Genomic DNA, 20,505 nt, shown 5'->3' with positions numbered 1-20,505 from the left:
TTTAATTTTAATCGGATCATTTGATAGGTTATATTTTCTTCTGCTACTGTATTATAATAATGGTCTAAAGATCTTGGTCTCTCTGCTGTTAAGAAATCTTTCAAGACTTAAGATAAGCTACACGGTACAACAATTACACAGGTTTAGTCAAGTCTGGCCCAGTGGTATATAGCAACATGCTGTGTTGTCACATGGGAATTCAAGGGGCAACTTCATGATTTCTGTCTCACCAAATGTGCAAGCTGAAAGCCATTCCACAGCAACAACAAAACTCCAGGCTGAGGACAGTGATCAGCTTCTTTTCTGCACCCTCCTGCTCCAGATCATGAAAACTCATGAGGGTTCCTGAGTGAGAAATTAAAACCAGTCTGCTATTGTTGCAGAGTAGTCCTGAAACTCGGAAGATTTCAAGAATGGCTGGAGCAGGCAGTAGTCTAGAAGAGGTCTAAGGAAAGGTATGGCTAAGAGGGTACTCACCCAACTTACAGGGAAATAAAATATTTAACTTCCTGATTAAAATGAAGGCTCAAGACTGTTCTTAGTTTTCGTAAAACATTTATCCCTAACATTAAACAAGTTACCTGACCTTTGATGCAACACTCTGTTCATTTGGACCTGCTGAGATCATCAAGCAATAGAGTGCATCTGGCTGGAGATGAGATGATAAATCTCTCTCAGCTGAATCACAGCTCCCCCCAACATCCCCAGAGATGCAGCTTCTTTTCGCATCTCACACTCCCTGAGGGAAAATGGCTGTGTAAGCCAAAGAGGGGCTGCCCTGAAATGCAGTCTACAGATGTGAGAATTCTTATTCTGTTTTCCTTTGTTTTGTATTTGATTTGGAATAATGACTGTGGGTATAGTAATGGCAGTTGTTTATAAAATTTGCATCATATAATGAAATGCTAAGATGGGGCTTTATGACTTGGAATGTCTAAGAATAGTGGAGTGGAGAAAAATAAATAGGCATATTTAATCTGATTATGTTTTTACTGATAGGATAATAAGCTATTCTTTCAGTTATATACTTTGCATTACTTGTATAATTTGACAATGTCCTGAGGAGAATTTAGGTTGTCTTTAAGAAATGCTAAAGCAGACAGTCTTTGAACAGTTTGAAGGAAAAACATTATACTCAAAAATAAAGCAAGTCCTAGGCAATGTGGAAATCCTCACTATGCAGCCTGAACAGAAATCAAAAAGGAACAAGCAGAATAGCAAGATAGAAGTGGCCCTTCAAACAAGGAGATATCTGTTGGTATCTTCAAGTTTTGCACTTCCAAAGTGGTAACATCCAAAGAACTGAAACAGAACAGATGTTTGCTAAAATCCACCAAAGCAATCCCAGAGACTCTGGAAATTGACCTTTTCTTTCCTTTTCTGATCAGGATGTGTTATCTTTGGGAGAAGCATCTGATAAGAACACCAGATCTTTCCAAACCCTGAGTTTTTTTGGGCACAGGCAAAAAGTTGCCTACAAGTACACTCTAGGAAGAACGTAAAGGAACTTCCCTGCAGAAAAAACTCATTTCTCAAACTTGGAATCACCTTTTGGCATGCCCTCTTCCCCCCTTTTTTCCCTGAATCTTGGGTCTCATGCCCCATAAATTTGAAAGCCGGTGGGGAATTCCCTAGAAACTGCACTGTAGAATTGCATCCCTGAGGTATAGCCAAGCAAAATAACATTGATACTTCCCAGAGAATCCTTCTTGATTTCGAATGTGGGCTACCTATTATTTTCATAAGGATTTTCCAAGCCTATTTTTAATTTTTTGGCCTCTTCTCATTATAGGAATCACTTCCTAAACAGGGCCAAGGAAAAGATTAGGATTTGGTTCTTTATCCTCGGAGAAGCCTGGCCAAACAGGTACAGCACACATAGTTATGATAAAAATAAGCTAACATCATCTGCTTCTGAAAGCAATCCAATGCTGTTCATATTTCAAAACTCAAAAAGTTAGTACTAATGTCTGTTTTGAACATGTTTAGATGTTTAAAAGAAATTAAATACAGTATACCTAGAAGCTGTGGGGAGATGATGGAAGAAAATATTCATTCTAATGTGCTGTAAAAATGCTTTTTTTTTTTTTTAAAGACAGGCGAAAGACCATGCCATAGGGAATATTTCATGGCTAGTGGGAGGGTTAAATAAACAAATGATAATAACACCAATCAGACCTCTTTGCTTAAAGCCTGCAGAGTCAATCTGCTTCTGACTGTGGAGCTACCAACCAGCAAAGGCAAACTAATTAGACACAGTCAAACACTTAGGCAATCACACCTTGTGAATGTAAGCGTCTTCCTGTCATTTGGCAAGTCTCTCAGCTGCCTCTGAGCGTGAGACAACAAATCCCCTGCAAACAAGTTCCTCACTCTCCCTGTTAGTGAGATCTAACAGAGCACAACGGCTGGAGGTGAAAGGTGGCAGTCTAGTCAGGTAATGACATCGTCTTGAACAGCCCACATTAAAACAGTGGCACTTGTTTAGACTAGCCTATTTGCACCTACCTGCAGAGGGCCTTTTTAATCTAATTATTACCCTCTGCAGCCCTGCTTAGGATTTGAAAATATCATTCATTTTCATCTTGCTTCAACTACCGCTATCTCCTATTCAGTCCCAGTCACCTCACCTCCCCACAAGTAAGTGTAGAAACAGAAGCAGATAAGAAGAGTTGAATTAACAAGAAACAAGTTGGCAGGTGAGCTGTGTGACACAACAACAATAATAATAATAATAAAAAAAAGCAAAAAGATTTGACAATATATTCTAATCACTACCTGACTGTAGCAGAGCTGCAGGCATTGAAATAGCTTTCTAGGGAAAAGAGTAAAGACAGCAGGAGAATGGTCTAAATCCTCTTGTGTGAAACCCAAGGGCAGGAACCAATCCTTATGAGCCATGGAACAAATATGTAATTACTGGCGTTCAAAATTTTCTTATTTTCTAGGATTTAACTCTTCACAATTGACAAAATATGACATGTAGTACAGTCCTAAAAAATGAGATATGTAACCACCACTTATTTTTAGCCCGAGACCCCTAGACACAAAACTGAATGCAGAAGACACGAGCCAGTACAAAACAATTGCATTGCCACTTGCCAAAACGTCTGTCTGGCTTCCTCATGAGAATCCACATTGAACTGAAGAGGTGAAGTGAGTTATTTTACCTCCCTATATTCTCCTGTTCAAATATTCTCCAAGAAAGGTCCAGCAGAAGCTATCTCAGAGTATCTTAGGAATATAAGTGCAGCATTTGCCGGATGAGTGGGGCAGAAAGCGTTTGAAAAGCAATCCAGCAGTAGGTGGCCAGTAACAGCCAAAAAAGTTGGGGAGGAAAAGAGGGACTGGTCCAAGCAGAAAAGCTGTACCATCCATTTCCCAGAGGAGCACAGACCTGCCCAGTGTAAGTCAACTACTCTGGGGCCATTCTAATAAAACAGAAACTGGATGAAAGATACACAGAGGAAGAAAAAGAAAAATATCTGCTTCCATTGTGAAGAGAGTAATTTCAACCTCTTTTAAGGAGATGTTAACAACAAATAAATGATTTCATTCTTGCCTTGTCCAGCAACAGTCTTCTCACAGAAAAGACAGCTAATTTACAAGGTCAGTGCTTCTCACTGATAAAGAGAAGGTTTTTAAATAGCCCGAGTGGAATGTTTGCTCAGTGGGATGTTTTGCCTTTTGGTGCAGTTAGCTTGGGTTCTATTATTTATCTTGCAAAAAATATCACAAATTGTATCTGTGAAGATAACTTCTCTTTGTGCTGATAAGGCATTGATTTGTTTCTCCCAGCACACAGCAGTTTCACAAGGGACTGTTATGGTGGAGGTTACCATCTTTATTGGTATCGCTGCCCAGCTACCAGTTCTGAAGAAGAACCAAAATATGTCCCAAGCACTGCTGATAACTATTGTTTATTTGTTCTTTTTTTTCTCTCTCCATCTGGCTATGATGGATGAAGGTCCTTTAACTACTCTTGTTCTGTAAACTGATATTATGCATCTGACCTAAAATGACAGCTGGAATCAGGGCCACACTTAGAGAAGATCATGCCCAACACAAAAATATAAGCGAGTTCTGGAGGGTGCCAGCCCTGGGTCAGTCTCCGCTTATTTGTCAACCTGCCAGTTCACTGCTCCTCAGTGTTCTCCTTCCCTGACTAGCAGAAGGTACTGCTTTCAGGGGTAGTAAATGCACCATATTGAGAGACAAGCAGTTGGCAGGAGTCCTTATGACAGGGGTTGCAAAAGCAAGACAGGTAGCCAGATGGATCTGGTGTGGCCCAAGGCAAGCACTGAAGCAAAGGGGTGAATCAAAATCAAATGGTTACTATACCCTGATGGGAATCTCTGATTACAGTGACACTGTATAGAGAAACTGCATATACTACAAGCTCTTACCTGTGCTCTGGTGCTACTGCAATATCTTGTTGTGTAGTGACATTCTAAGTCATTTTATATTGCTATTATTATTGCTACTCATGTCAGTTTATCTCTGATCAGTCCATCCTCTCTTTTCCACTTGGTCTCACTTTGAGTCTTCAGGGGTTTATTAGTATTCACTGACCCACCAGGCTCTGTATTAATTTGCTTTTAAATATTTGTACCACTTCCATCAGAAATGAGGACCTATGCAACTATATTAATTGATTAGAAAAGAAACATGTTTTGCAGACAGAAGTATGATCTTTCATTTGACCAGCTGATCTAAGGAAAATGGGCAAGCTCTTCAGCCATCATATCCTTAAATTTAGCTATGATACTCTGAAACACCACAACTACTATTACTGCAATATGCCTATTAAAAAAGAACATTGCAAATGACCTTGTGGAATTCAATTTGAAATGTTTAACAGTAAGAGGGTGAAAATAATTCATTTGGTCTGGATAAATTATTCAGTGCTATTGCACCACTAATACTGTTTTATTTATACTTATTTATACCCACACATACACAAACACACCCACACACTGTTACTTAGCTAAATATTTTAATTGCATAAAATAATAAGTAATGAATGCACTATATATCAAGTATATGACATGACCTTATTTTTCAAGCAGAGGTGACAGGATATTGAAGCATCAGTCTGTGTGTGGATCTCTGCAATGACAAGCAACACCATGAGAAGCAGCTACCTCACAACACCGAGGCAGCCTTTGCTCACAGAAGCCTGTCAAAATTAGACTTTAGCTGATCCCTGTACCTGTAACTACCTTCCTCTTGATAGCACATCTTGTTTTACTTGCACTCAGAGGTCCTCACTTGCAGGTTTACCTACCTAGAGGACAGACCAAAGGGCAATTGCCCTTTCAGAAATCCAGTAACAACAGCATTAAAAGTACAATCATCTGTGAACCTGATGAGACACCATCTATCCCTTTGGCCATGCATTTGAAATGGGGGTACTGGAGGAAGTGAAAGAACCAGAATTTTGCCACAGCCATTCATCCATTTTCTTCTCATATTTCCCATCAGACCTGAATGAAGACAGAAGGGAAATTCCTGGAGCAACTATCTCCTGGACCTGGCATCAGTTCTCAGGATGCTCAAACAACAAAATTTGGTCCCTTTCGTTTTCTTTCAGCTTGTGTTTTAAAGAAAACCGTGTACAATGAAGGGAACATTTCCACAATAAGGAGCAACCAAGGAAATGGCTCAAAAGAGACCTGAGGCAAATTAAAGCCCAATTTAACTTTTGCACAATAACTTCACTTTATTTAGATGAATCATTTATGTGGTGAAAAACTTCAGCTTACTACACTAGAAAAACTCAATTAATAGCCAAAGCGCTTAGGGGTAGGGGAAGAGAGCATATAGGTAAAACTCCAGTAACTGATTTAAGAAGCGGAAGCAAATGTCTTTTGACACAGGACATTAGAAATATTGAAGAAGAAAAAGGAAGAGTTTTCCTCCCAGTCCACGACAGAAAGAACATTTGTAGAGGGTGGTCAGTGAATGATAAGCGACAATAAATCCAGCTGTCTCAGGAAGGACTTGTTCCACACTGTGCCGCTGCAGGTGGGCCTGAAACAACAAGCCAAAGACCTCACAGAAGCCTGGAGTGGAGCAGGGACAGGATCATCAGTGCCCCAGCTGCCCCACTGGCCCTGTGATCACCCTCACTGCCTCCCCAGATAGATCAGAAAGAGGGTTTTCCTGCCTGTTCCTTGGATTATGGAAAGAACATTTTATCTTGGCTTGCAGATTCACCTTCCCTGACTGATCAGTGCTGTTAGCATAAGAACCTTTTGTAACTGGGCTCGCTTCTTAGGGGTTGCTCTGTCTCTGCTCTCTAGATAGAAGGTACCAACAGTATTCAGAACAGCAACGTAAAAGAAAATCACAGCCTGTCTTTATCACCAAGAAATAAGACGAGAAAAATACTCCTGCCTTTTTCACATCAACCATTGCTTTTCTTCTGGATTTCTGTGTAACTATACAACTCGCTCTTTTAAATACACAGGAAACTAAGCCAAATTTACCACAGTATCAGACATCACTTTTCCACAGCGAGGAAAAATCTTATCGATCAAGTTGTGGGGCAGGAGCAGTTTGTGAATTACAGCTTTTTCAAAAGGAACAGAGGGAGTAAACCGTTTTGCTCTCCAGCAAATGTAAACTTAGCAGCAGAAATCAAGTCCACAACTAAATTTTTTTGCTGGCTCCCTTTTTTGCTTCTTAATTGCAAAGGAAGGAATATTAGGTTCAAGTTGTAGCCACAGGAAAGGGGAAAGGGAGTAGCTGAGGCTGAATGATAGCTTGATTGCTGTGGTCTCTCAGGTTTTATCACATTTGAATAGGTTTAACCCTTCAAAAGCTGGTCACTTGTCATCCGTGGTAGGAAAACTGCTTTGTTATAAAGAGAAAAAGAAAAATGCACTGGTGCATATGGTACACCATTAATAAGTCTCACACCCCATAATAGGCACATTTGTACACAAATGTGTTTTTTGGGATCTAGCCAAGAGCAGAGCACCCTAGTGAATCATAATGCACAGCTAATGAGTTATTTTTGGTAAATTTGGCACTTGGAGTTAATAAAACCAATTTGTCCCCAAAAAGCTAAATCACTTATCACTTCATTGAAGGTGCTAAGTGGATCTAGAACTTCAGGATGCTGTCAATAAAAATTAAAGAAGCTCATCAAATCTACCTAGTAATTTGTGCTTCTCTCTACTATTGTTTAGAACAAAGGTAAGATGCTATGACAGGCAAGCAAGAGGTGTTTTTTTTTTTTTTTTTTTTACAGGAAGCAGTAGTGCAATTTAACTGTGCTCCAGGGCTGACGCTTGCTGTTTGAGGCAGGTGAGCACAAAGAAAATAAGACTATTATTATAGGGAAACATCCAATTAAGACAGCTAGACCCAAAGTGCAAAGCTCTGAAAAAACGTTGAATTCTTCATAGCTTAAGCATTTGGAGATGTGGAATTTTGGTTCAGCCTGCTACAGACTACTTATAAATTCAGATCTGGAATTAAAGTTCACATCCCTCTGAAACAGAAAGGTATTCAATTCAAATTGAAGTTGAAGGGGGAGGCTGTGAGGTTAATATGAGGTTTTGTTTTGGGAACATCTCTGGTGGCAGAAAAAAGTCAAATTATTTTCCATTTAGAGAGTACTTATAGAATGACTTAGCTTGGAAGGGACCTTTAAGATAATCTATTTCCACTCCCCCACCTAACATGGGCAGGGATGCCACCCAATAGATCAGTCTGGCCAACTTCTCCAACTCAGAAAGTCATTGCCACAGACACCAGCTGTATTTCCTGTGGGAAATTCCCCTTAACTCCTTCCTTTCGGGGTAAGTTGCCATTAATGACCCTCCTATGTTGAGCAAAGTAGCTGCATATGGATGTGCAAAAGATATCCACTGAAGTTTCCACTTTAATATCCAATGAAAAATGTATTTGGGTAGGGAACTCTAGTTTTGAGTGTACAGCAATTGTCTGCATTAACCAACCAGTCTAAGTGGAGTGCACTGAATAGGAAATGAGAGTAAAGCAAAAGTTAGAGCTATGCCAAACTACCTGAGTGTAATGTGGATAGCAGTGAACTGTGACTCATGTCATGTTGTGTTATGTAGCATCAAATCACTGTACAGTGTGACACAGCGTAAGCAACATGAGTGGCGTGAATGTGACACAGCACAGCCTTTTTTCTCCCTTTCTCTTTTTTTTTTTTTTTTTTTTTTTAAAGAGCATTTTACTTTTAATCAGATAGCTGCTGTCAATTCAGATAACAGCTGCCTGACCCAAATTTTCAACTGACTGAAGTGGACGAATACTGAAGTATGGACTTCCTATTATGAAAAGTTAACATTCCAGACTAGCATCTCTGTGCTAAAAATACTCCTGTCTCTTCTTCCTCCGACTCATTTCTTCCTCCCCTAACACTAGCTATGTTTTCTTACTGATTCTGAATCAATAATTTCATTTCTATATTACAAATCTTAAAACAATACCGGGAAAAAAGTATACTGGAATTTTACTTACTGATGTTTAATTATTGATGTAGGCTTCTTTAAACATATTTGGCTCTCTGAAACAGCTCTTTAGAACTGTGTTCCATTTCTTATCGCTTACCTATTCTGTTTGTTCTCTGCCTCCCTGATCCCTTTCGATTTTCTGCAGGTTAGCAAGTGCTACATTGTCTGCTTTTGAAACGTGTCTTTAGGCATGCTTTTGTTTGACAAGGAATGCCAAGGCTGAGCTGACAAAGTCTGTTTGAAAATCTTTTTCCAGGTATACAAGATCAGTAAGTCTGTTCAATGTATTCTGTGATTAGTATTTTTCTTCAGATATTTATATCAACATTTCAGGTTTAGTGAAAGATGTTTTCTGAGCATACCTGTCAGTGGGAAACCTACTAAAGGTAAGTAACAGTATCATTTATATATTCAAATGTATAAATATATTTATGGTAAATAGTTGACGTCTCTCTCCATATAACATAAAAGAATATATACCTTTAACAAGCACTCAGCCACTGTTCTTTTCGCAGGTTGAAACAAATATCAACTTAACGAAAGCTGTCTTTTAGGTATTTTGGCTCTAGCTCTTTACAACCAGGATCACTTTAAACATAATATTTAAATTTCTGCACACTTTCCCCTGCAGGGGCACTGAGACTGAGGATAATGTTTGTCCTGTAAGGCAAACTCTCAGGTAAAGAAAGCCTTTATATATATTCAGATACAGCATACTCATGAATTCCAAACACATTTTTTTATTATATATATATATTATTTATTTTTAACACAGAAGATATCTTTTGCCTTTTACCTTCCCAGTCACAACACAGAGATCATGTCATTGACTAAATCGTTTGGTGAAAGCTGTACCCAAAATCTTCCTAAAAGAGGCCAACTAAACAAAGATGGCGCAACTGCAAAACAGACTCCTCCTCTACCAACACACCTCCTATTTGCCACGGTGTACCACGGCCTCAGGAAGTAGCCTTCCAGACTGGTGATCACAGAGAATTTTCTGAATCCTTGGAAAGGTAGTACAACAACCCCAAAACCTTCTTCTTTTTTCCTATCCTCCTCAAAGCTGCCTTTGCATTTTACTGTCACTCACTATCTCTTGGTTAGGGTTGAAGCCTGACACACTTTTTGTCTTTGCATGGAGACACCTCAGCACAATGACCCCAATATACTGAGCAATTCACAAGATGGTGCTGGGATCCCAGGCAGTTCCCTCTGGAAACAAAAGTCTGAACAGAAAGTTTAACACTAAATCTCAATGGGCTAGCAAGGGTATGAACTTAGGGCAGAATGAAGACTTAGCTGAGGGACAGAAATTTCAACCTAGAACACAATTTTCCTTTTGATGACCACAACAAATAGTTCTTGGAAAGCAGAAGGCAAATAAGGGATCTGTGAATATCTCCTATAGTGAGATTAAGTCAGCTCTCATCAAAAAACCTGAAGAAATTCTCTGGGTAAGTGTATGGGTGTCAAACTCTTAATTCTAAAATAAGCTACAACTTTTTTTTTTTAATGGTTTTTGTGAGGATGTGTGTGATTTTGTAACTTTATCTGACTTCATTTCAATTAATGACAATAACTAAAAAAAATCTCCATGGATATGAGCATGAGTTGTTACACATTCCTTGCTTAAGAAATAACAGGAAACGTCTATTTTTATGTAAAAAAAATAAAAAACCATAAATATCCTAACAGTTTTTTATTACAGTAAAAGCACTAATCTAGTGCATTTGGAACTGGAAAAAGACAACAATTGATCTTAACTTTGAAACATGGAAAAGTATTTTGATTATGATCTTTTGCCATGTAAAACGAAACCAGTCAATTCAAATGTAAAGAAGTTGATCTTGTTTAAAAGGTGCTTGGCACTCTAATTACATGAGAAGTACCTTCCTTTAATAATTTATTAGAAATATGGGGCAATATAAAGACAAAGTCTAAAAATACCCACTATGTAAACTAGTGTTCAACTGCTCTGTTAAAATTAAAAGCTGAAATTCTTTGACTGTCTCATTTTCTAGCAGAACACACGAAAGGAATATTTTAGTTGGTTCTCACCCTCCAGGCAAAGTAGTATAAAACCTCTGGCCTGATTCCAACCCCATTATCAAAGGACTACTCACCTAATCTAAAAAAGCAGCTCTTCATCAATTTATCATTAACAAGAGCATTACAATATAATGTAGGGAAACGGCTTTCCACCAGGGATTCAGTTAATGGGAGTCTAGAGCCACATAACAAGCATGGCAGAAGATATGCCACAGTAGGTGAAGATAATATACATATATTCAAGGCAAAGAATATGGCAAATAACTTCTCTACTGTTGATGAGCTCTCTGCAATACTTATTTTTTAATATTTAATTTTAAAAGTTTTATTTAATTCTGTCCTTATTCTACAGCAACATACACGAATGCAAAATAACTAGTTGCTGTTGCTCACTCCCTGTGAAAATGTCTTATACTATTTGGCAGTCAGTGAAAGTGTGGAAACAAAAAGTAGAATGAGCAGAATAAGCTTGTGTCAGATCAGCACTCTGCCTCATAGGGCTGCAAGTTTGTGGGGGACTTTTGCAGGAGCCATGAAGCTAATGATATCTTTGAAGCACAGCCTCAATTGAACTAAAACAGTATTTTACAGATAGAGAATGTGAACTGGAGCTTGACAAGCAGTCTGTAAAACAGTTGCACACATTTCAAAAATAATTTCAAATTAAAAGAGAGAGTCATTGGTATATTCCCAATACACATCTCCTTAGCATATAGGTTCTCTGGACTATATTACTCTAAGACAAGTAAAATAGAATTTAGGATTTATTCTGTATAAACATTCTATTTTCCACCAGCTGTGATAAAATTCATCCATTACAGGCCATACAAAAATTTCTTGTACCAACTGAAAAAAAAGGAGATTAAGAAAAAAAGTCACAAAATACCTTTGGTGAATGAACTGGTCTGAAGAAATTGTGAACGGTGTAGTGTGTACATCACTTCAACTCAGATCTCGGAGTGAAGTTATATATCCTGAAAAAAATATGAAGTGTTGCTATACATAACAGTTCATCTGATCAGCAAGGCAGGTCACAGCAAACACTTCACCCCACTGCTCTGGTCTACTATGCTGACTCCCCATGGAGAAGAGATGAGTTCAAGGTCACTATCCTGAAATTCAAAGTGCACAGCAGGATTGGCCCTACCTACCTGTGAGACCTCCTTCCCCTTCTCTGACCACGACCTTCCATGACAGCCATGTTCTTCCAAACAACGAACGTGCCTGCAAACAGGCAGGATGCTCCTGAGAGAAGGAGACAACTTTTGGAGGAGCTGGATGTGGACTATGGACCTTCCTCCCTGAGGAGAGAAAAATAAATTCACTTACAATCTTCACGGCAAACCTCATCTTTCTAGCTGAAAGATGAGGTTTCCATCTCTCAATAATTTCTTCAAACAAAGCAAAATTCTATAAAACAATCAAACTTGTTTCTCAACAGGCTAAGAGACAGAAGGAAGTGCTTCATACACAAAGTTGTATTCACACACACACTTCTCTTAGTAACAGAAAGCATTTTGATATTACATTGCATGAGGGTATACAAGAGCATACTGAAACTGAACAACATCATTACAGTTGTATTTCAGGAACAGAATTAGGAGATGCAGTATGCCGAATCAAATATACAACGAAGCACTCACACAGATATTGGATGTTCTTGCCATTGGTCTCTATACATTGACAAAAGGAACTGATATCCTGATACATAGCTTGAAAACAAAATCAACTCTCTAAAAATATTTTGTACATCACTGGACTGGGTATAATCACTTTCTTCTGAAGCTGCTGGTGGTCTCTGCTAACAAATTTTGTTTTACAATAACTTCATATAATATGGCAAATCCTTCACTTTGACTATTTACCTTCAAATGAGGAAGAACCAGACCAGGGTGCAGGTAGTTACCCAACGCCATATCCTGCCAATATTTTCAAAACCTTTTTCCCCATTCTGACCTGAAATAAAGAGGAAAAAATGGGAAAACAAACAAAAAACCCCTCCACTTCAATAGTTTCAAAATATTTCATTTTCACTTCAGTTTTTAAAGATGTGTTTTGTGATTCTATTTACCAGATATTTCAAACTGGACAAGTAATTTCTGTCTCACTTAGAACATGTCCAGACAGAATGCCTAAATACCAGGGAACATCTTCCAAGAAGTTATTTATTCGTTCCTATTAACTCTCTAATTTTGAGGAACTGATACCTTCCAGCAAAAAAGTCAGTTTGCCAGAGAATTCCCAGACAAACCTAACAAATAGCATTCTTCTTGAAGGTCTCAGGAAAAAGTTCCAAGTGGTTTTCCCTGAGGGATCATTCTGTTAACATTGGACATTAATTTTCTTATGTGACAATATCAAGTCAAAGCTGTCGGGGGAAGAGGGCCTGGCCAGAATGAGAAGATAAGCCTAGGACTTCTCTCCCCACACCACCACAGATTCCCCAGGCTGCACTCTGCTCCAGGGAGTTGTGGGGAAACACACAAATTGCAGCACCTTCACAGGAAGAGCCTGATTTCAGAAAATGCAGCATCTGTACCAGTTAGATAATGTGTCTGGCCAGGGAAACTGCAAGAACAGCAACGAAGGAGGAGAACCAGGCTGAGAAGCTGTAGGAGCAGCAGTAGGAGATGGGGATAAAGGTTACTGAAGGTCAAGTACAGCCAGCACATCGCTGCTGGCATGAAATTGCTGCTGCATTCCAGGAAATCATTCCCTCTCATCTTCCTGAGCCTGTCACATCCTATTTCTCTTACCGGTTCTTCTTCAAGGTGTTCGTCTTATTTGCCTCCTTGGGCTTGCTGTTTATCTCCATTTATTCTCAGCATAATTTGAAGCTCATTGTTTGAATCCTGTGACTGGTGGGCAAGCAGGGGGAGAGCTAACCTGTGTAATGATCTGGAGGATCTATGTGGGAAGGAAAGAGAGCAAGATTAGTAGAAGTGATTACAGCGGGAGTTGTGAAGGGAATATCATTTCACCAGAGCAAGCAGTGGGAGACTGGCTGGCCTGCGTCTCATCATTTTTGCAGAGAAAACTGAAGGAGCTGCACTACTCTGCGAGAGCTGTGTCCAGAAGCTATAAAATTACCTACTGATGAATAAGCTGCAAAGTTGTCTGAAATAAAGTTTAGGAAGCAGTAACATACCTCATACAATTCCAGCTGTATGGTAATGTTAGATAATTAGCACCAATGGGTAAAAGGCACGAATACTCAAAAGTAAAGCATTAGCATATATTTAGCAGATTACAGTTAAATTTAATATGAGCTACCTGTGTCTGTTGAAACAGTTCTTGCAGCAGGAAACTCGGTCCTCCTTTGGAAAATAAAAAGTATTATCAGGACTTCACATTTGGCTTGCTGGGGGCTCTTTTGAAGAAATCAAAGCTTGCTATTCACAAACAAATAGTGAAAAAAAAATTATAACCAGCTTGGCCTTACATATTGGCAGCAAGGTGTGAGCAGCAGCGGCTATGGGGATGGCCTCTGTGAGGAGAGGCCAGGGCTGCTCCTGCTAGACACAGCCAGTTCCAGAAGGCTCCAATGGCCTCATCGCAGGGCAGGGCTGAGCCCCTCAGCGACTTGTAGGGTGCCTTTGGGAAGACGTATTTAAGAAAGGGTAGAAAATATTAATCTTAAGTGAGACAGTCATTGCTATATTACATTTCCTTAGCATATAACTGGTCTGAAGAAATTGTGAACCACGTGGTGTTTACAGCGCTTCAATTAAGATCTCCAAGTGAAGTTCTATATCCTGAAATATGTATCCTGAAAAGTTATATATCCTGCCCCCGCTGGACACAGCCAGTTCCAGCCGGCTCCAACGGGCCCACCACAGGGTAGGGCTGAGCCCCCCAGCTATGTGTAGGGTGCCCCTGGGAAGGTGTATTTAAGAAAAAGTAGAAAATACTGTGTGGAAAGAAGAGGAGAAACAGAAAGAGCAAGAAAAAAAGAGGGAACATTGAGGTTGGAGGCAGAAGAAGAGATGCTCCTTGATGGCAGAACAGATACCCACATTGTGGCCTGGGCAAGGCCCCATGCTGGAGCTGATGGCTACCCCTGAAGGACAGCAGCCTGAGGAGAGCCCGCCCTGGAGCGCAGGAAAGGTGTGAGGAGGCAAGGGCAGCAGTGAGGAGCTATAACAGACTGAGCACAATCCCACATCCTCGCTGTGCCGCTCAGGGTGGGCGTAGAGGTTTGGAGTGGAGTGAAGCTGAACCCAGGAAAAGGGCGAGGAAAGGCATTTTAATGTCTGTCCTTCTGTTTCCCACTACCCAATTTAGTAATTAAATATGTATTTTATTTGGCAATAAACTAATTTTCTCCAAGTTAAGTCTGCTAATCAATTATTATTGTGGGCAAAACAATCTCCTTGTCTTCACCACAACCGACATGCTACCCTGCCTATTTCTCCCTGCATCCTGCCGAAGGGGCGCGACCAAGTGTTTGGGTGGGAGCATGGCCGCTGGCCAGGGCTAACCCTCCAACCGCATCCTCTCCAGGGAGATCCGAGGACATGGCCACCTCTTTCAGGCACTTTGTGAGTTTTTTTTTTTTCCTGTCCAGAATTCTGCTTTTTAACTTTTTCTCTCACTTGCCCTCCACGCCGTCCTACTCTTAAACAATCTGTTGCATAAGAAGCATGGACAAGCCCCAAAGCAGGGACCAGAAGCCAAGGCTCTCTTAGTTACGTAGCGTAACTCCATCCTGTTCTCTCCCTGGCCCAAGAAAGCCATACTTTATAAAAAAGTCAGCTTCAAGAGGCTGAAAGGATAGCACATGCACCTGAAAGCAGCTAAAATTCAGCTGAAGTCACCTACTGTATTAACTTTACTGAGATTTCATTAGCGATCTCTCTAGCATGAGAGCTGTGTTTTTATATCCCTGTGCAAGCATTTTTATTTCCTCATTTTTTTTTGCTTTGGGAAGTTTAAGAAAATGCCTTTAAGTTACTATTGAATTAAGGAGAGGGGAAGTAATCCCTCTACTTGTTCAAGGAAAAAAAAAAAAAGAACCTCAAATCACACTTTTTCATCTACATGGTCCTGCTAGAAATAACGCCGCATGTTTATCATTTCAAGCATATTGCAATGCCTGAGTAAAAAACACTTGCATCTTCTGAGAATAAAAATGAGGAGGGATAAGAGGAATAGAAAATTCTACCAGGAAAAAACAGAAAACTAAGTGTAAAGGGATGTAAGCTGCAGCTAAAACTGCAGCTGTAACATTACTCGTGGGTAGAATATTTGTACAAATTATGATGTATAATACCTGCAATTAAACTTTAAAAGAAATTGTTAAAATGGAGTAAGTGGTCATTAAAGAAGGAGAAAGATGTTGACTTCTGAGAATATAACTATTGTTATCTTGGAATTCTCTTTTCCTTCGGAAGGTATTACAATTTCTGTCTTAGACAGAGGCAGGGTTGTTTTGTGTGCTGACCAATGCTGCTCATGTTGTTACAAGAGTATTTGTGGATACTTTAAAAAGTGATATAAAGAAAAGCAGTTTTGAAGAACAAATCTTGTTTCTTTTCACATATCCAGACTCACAATGAGCAGTACTCTTATTCAGACTGCAGAAACTGAGACTAAATTTAATATGAGAGAAAGTCAGTGTTTCTTTGTGACATGGTTAGGATACACCACCAGGAGTTAGGAAATTAAAGAGGTCATGTATCTGACACTTAGAAGTATGTCTGCACCTGCTTAAAACTTATATACTGATCATAGTGGAATCTTGCAGAAATAATCTAATCAGGATCAGAGGAAACAAGGGAATTTCTGGATAAGTCAAGACAGAAACACCGTCTCAGAATTCCCTTCTTGCCAAGTTGCTAGGGAGTCATAGGAACAAAGTTGAAGCTCCTATACACACACGTTTTCATACAGATTTAGCTATTTATATAAAGCCAAGTGACCCATTGAGAAAGACTGGCAGGGAGACCCGTTCCAGAGGAACTAACAGACTGAATGAAGATTAACACACTAACATGAGACATGGAAGAGTCCCTAGCCTTGACCTGATAGAATAGCTTTTTTTTTTTTAACCTCTTCGTGTTTTTAAGGTTTTGGGACATCTGAAGGCTGAACAGGAAATGAATTTGTCATCCAGCTCTCCACACTACCCGGATGAATCTGTGAGAATAGAAATTGTAGAAACACCACTAACAAAGGTGTCTTGGAGGAAAGGAAAGGACTGCAGACAGGGAATATGGTAGGACACAAAGAACAGGATTTTTGCATTCATCTTACAATATTCAGCCCCCTAAAAACAGGGAAAGACAAGTGAAACAGCATAAAGAATAACAACCTAGTTTTTGCAGGCAGATTTTCTGTGTTGTTTAAAACACTATGAATATAGGATTTGAACAAATACTTTCTTTGATTCATTCCAGTTGCACCTGTTCTTCACAGAGAGGAACCGCAAGAAAAATATGAGTATTCATTATTACTGGCATGATTATCAATGTGAGCCAAGAAAATTCAGTCCTTCAGAACTGAATTATGCCCCTTGCTTTTCCTGATCACTGTGCATTACATTCTGTTACATTCCGAATTACTGTGAGTAGGACAACATTGGATTCTTCAAAGAGCAGAGAGGCCTGCTTGAAGTTTGTGTATATTGATTTCCCAAATGCTAGTGATAATACATGCCTTTAGTGTTTATACATAACATTTATCCATTTATTACGCCATTTGCCAATGCTATCCTGGGTTGCATTAGGACAAACATCAGCAGCAGCTTGAGGGAGGTGATCCTTCCTTTCTACTCAGCATTGGTGAGGCAACACCTGGAGTACTGCATCCAGTTCTGGGCTCCTCATTATAGGAGAGGCATGGAGCTCCTGGAGAGGGTCCAATGAAGGGCCATAAAGACAATGAAAAGACTGCAGCATCTCCCCTGTGAGGAAATGCTGACAGAGCTGGGACTGTTCAGCCTAGAGAAGAGAAGGCTTCTTATCAAGGAGAAGGGATCTTAGCAATGTCTATAAATACCTGAAGGGAGGGTGCAAAGAGGACAGAGCCAGGCTCTTTCAATGGTTCCCAGTGATAGGACAGAAGGCAATGGGCACAAACTGAAATACAGGAGCTTCCCTTTGAACGTAAGGAAACACTTTTTTTTTTTTTTTTAACTGCAAAGATGACAAAGCACTGGAACAGGTTGCCTGGGGAGGTTGTAGAGTCTGCCTCCTTCGAGGGAAAGGGAGTCATAGAATGGTTTGGGTTGAAAGCGACCTTAGAGGTCACTTAGTTCCACCCCTCTGCTGTGGGCAGGGACACCTTTCACTGCATCAGGTTGCTCAAAGATGCATCCAACCTGGCCTTGAACACTTCCGGGGATGGGGCATCCACAGCTTCTCTGGGTAACCTGTTCCAGTGCCTCACCACCCCTCACAATAAAGAATTTCTTCCTAATGTCTATTCTAAATCTACCCTCTTTTAGTTTAAAGCCATTACCCCTTGTCTTGTTACCATACTCCCTGACAGAGTCCCTCTCCAGTCTTCTTGTAGGCCCCCTTTAGGTATTGGAAGGCTGCTATACGGTCTTCCTGGAGTTTTTCTCTACACTAAACAGCCCCAACTCTTCAGCTTCTCTTCATTGGAGAGGTGCTCCAGCTCTCTGATCATCCTTGTAGCCCCAAGTCACCTGCTCTATATAGTCCTGCTTGATCAGAGGGCTTAAACCACATGACCTCCAGAGGTCCCTTCCAACCTAAACCAACCATTCTGTAATTATACTTTCAGTACTAAATTCATTGCTATGAGGGTGGTGAGGCACTGGAAGAGATTGCCCAGGGCAGCTGTGGATGTTGATCTAGTGGGAGGTGTCCCTGGCCATGGGAGGGGGGTTGGAACTAGATTATCTTTAAGGTCTCTTCCAACCCAAACCATTCTATGATCTTATTTTGTTGCCTTTTTTCTTGTATTTTTAACAAATAGAGAAGTATTGGAATCTTTTAAATTTGAATTTTTAATGGTTTGAATGTGTTTTTTTTCCAAATATTTGCAGTACCTAACATGAACTAAATTTGTCTATCTTTGAAATAACACTAAAGAGCAACAATAAGCATATACAATTAAAAGTAAGGGCCATAAGGATGATGATTAGGCCAAGTATGAGTTTGTGGTATGACACCAACTCAGAACTGGGAATCAAATACATGCTTCATAGCAGAAAAATTTAAGCGAGCACTGGATAACTTTGCAAAAGAAAAGGTTGCTTCTAAATAAATGATCGTTATGTGAAGAGTGCCCATACATGAAGCTGTGGGAGAACAGTAAAAAGCTAAAACTGGAAAAACTATACCTAGTTTATTCCAGATTTAGACAAACCATTTAAGTTTCATTCCCAACATCTTTTTGGTTATTGTTTGGGTTTGGTTGTGAAAGTTTTGCAGAACCTTAAAAAAATACAGTACCCTCCCTCCATTCTACATTTTATAAAAGAACACAGCCCTTACAGATTCAATAAATTATTCATGGAGAAGACAATATTACTATTAGACCCTGGGGTCTTGGACTCCCCACATGTAAAAGATCTAGCTCTACACAATCAATCCAGCAGGATAACTCTGTTATACTCTACTTAACCCACATTGCCTAACAGGGTTTGAAAATGGATTAGTGGATGAAGAGCTTGTTTTAAAAGACATATTATCTCCCAGAAAAGGAGAGGATAATTCCTACTAGCTGTTTTAAGAAATCAAATGATCCTGGATTGGAGAGAAACTTCTCCCATGTTCTCTTAACCAGCTAGACACTGATGTGTGATGACTAGAGAGACAAGGGAGAAGCTGTGCATCAAAACAGGTAGTCAATCAAAAAAATCAATACTAAGCGACTGTTCTAGATTGAAAGCAAGGTATCAAAACTGACTTATTCTTGCATATTCCCTAATTATCATCTACGAAGGGGCAAGTAAGACTTCTGGAATGGCTATTACTCTTTACAGCAATTTGCACAATTGATACTGGTATGCAGAGGATATCCTAACACTCTAAATTAGAGAGGAAGGTATAAAGCTGAAAGTGTATCTGGAGACTAAACGTTTCTTTGCTTTCTATTTTTGGTGACTATGGGATGTCCAAAAAATCCCAATGGAATTTACTATCTATAATGATGGGGGTCCATTTTTATCACAGAAATCTCTGTTCACTATCAAAGCACTATGGTAGGGTCATTTTTTGATTTTGCACTTGTCAGGATAGCTGTGCCTTTCATACATGCACGCATTTTGTTTGTAATATTTCCTTGCAGTAGAGAAAATGACTGGAAATAGCTCCACAGTAGACTGAGGAGAGAAAAGTAAAGGCACAGGGAAGCTTACCTCTACATGGAGACAACATGTAAAGCCCACCAAGCAGATCAGAGATGCTCTCTTCTGGGAGGTCTATGAGGAAACTCTTTAGCATGTTACCAGTCATCTAGAGCCTCAATGATGCCAGGGCTGGAGCCAGGAGTATTCTACAGAAGATAACTTCCAAGTATTCACTTAAAAAGAGAAAAGGAAAAAAAATCAGATTTTCACATGCTTCCTATTGAGAAATAATCTAGATCTGTACTATTACAGCTTCTCACCAGATGTTACTGTTAAAAGAATAAAAGAGCACTCACTGAACAGGAGTTTTGATTTTGCAGCTGAGTGTGTATCAAAATCTGATGCCAAGACTTACAATATTCCAGACAGAGAACAGAGACATTCTGAACTTCCTATGTATCTACTCAAAACAACTCATATTCAAACAACTCAATATCAAACCTTCACAGCAAACTGTTCATAGGCAAGCCCTAGGCTGAAATTTGTTCGCAGAAAATATTAGTTGAATAAATAAATAAATAGTTGAATAAAACTAACATATTTCTGGATCCAGTAGAGCAATTTACAGGAGCAGTATCTTCCACCAGCATACATGGTCACTCCAGGGTTCTGTGTAAACAGACAGAACTCCAGAAC

The 20,505-nt window shown here is 39.7% G+C and overlaps 1 long non-coding RNA gene across 1 annotated transcript; it reads left to right on the top strand.

Annotated features, from left to right (window-relative positions):
- Nucleotides 1–705: 705 nt before the first annotated feature.
- On the top strand, nt 706–5,814 carry LOC106039488 (uncharacterized). Its single transcript, XR_001209289.3, has 3 exons — nt 706–798; nt 1,793–1,867; nt 5,070–5,814. It is a non-coding gene; the product is annotated as an uncharacterized lncRNA (long non-coding RNA).
- Nucleotides 5,815–20,505: the final 14,691 nt, after the last annotated feature.

The sequence above is a fragment of the Anser cygnoides genome, chromosome 8 (assembly GCF_040182565.1).
Source record: "Anser cygnoides isolate HZ-2024a breed goose chromosome 8, Taihu_goose_T2T_genome, whole genome shotgun sequence".
NCBI classification, from domain to species: Eukaryota; Metazoa; Chordata; class Aves; order Anseriformes; family Anatidae; genus Anser; species Anser cygnoides.
This window is presented reverse-complemented; position numbering and strand designations above follow the sequence as displayed.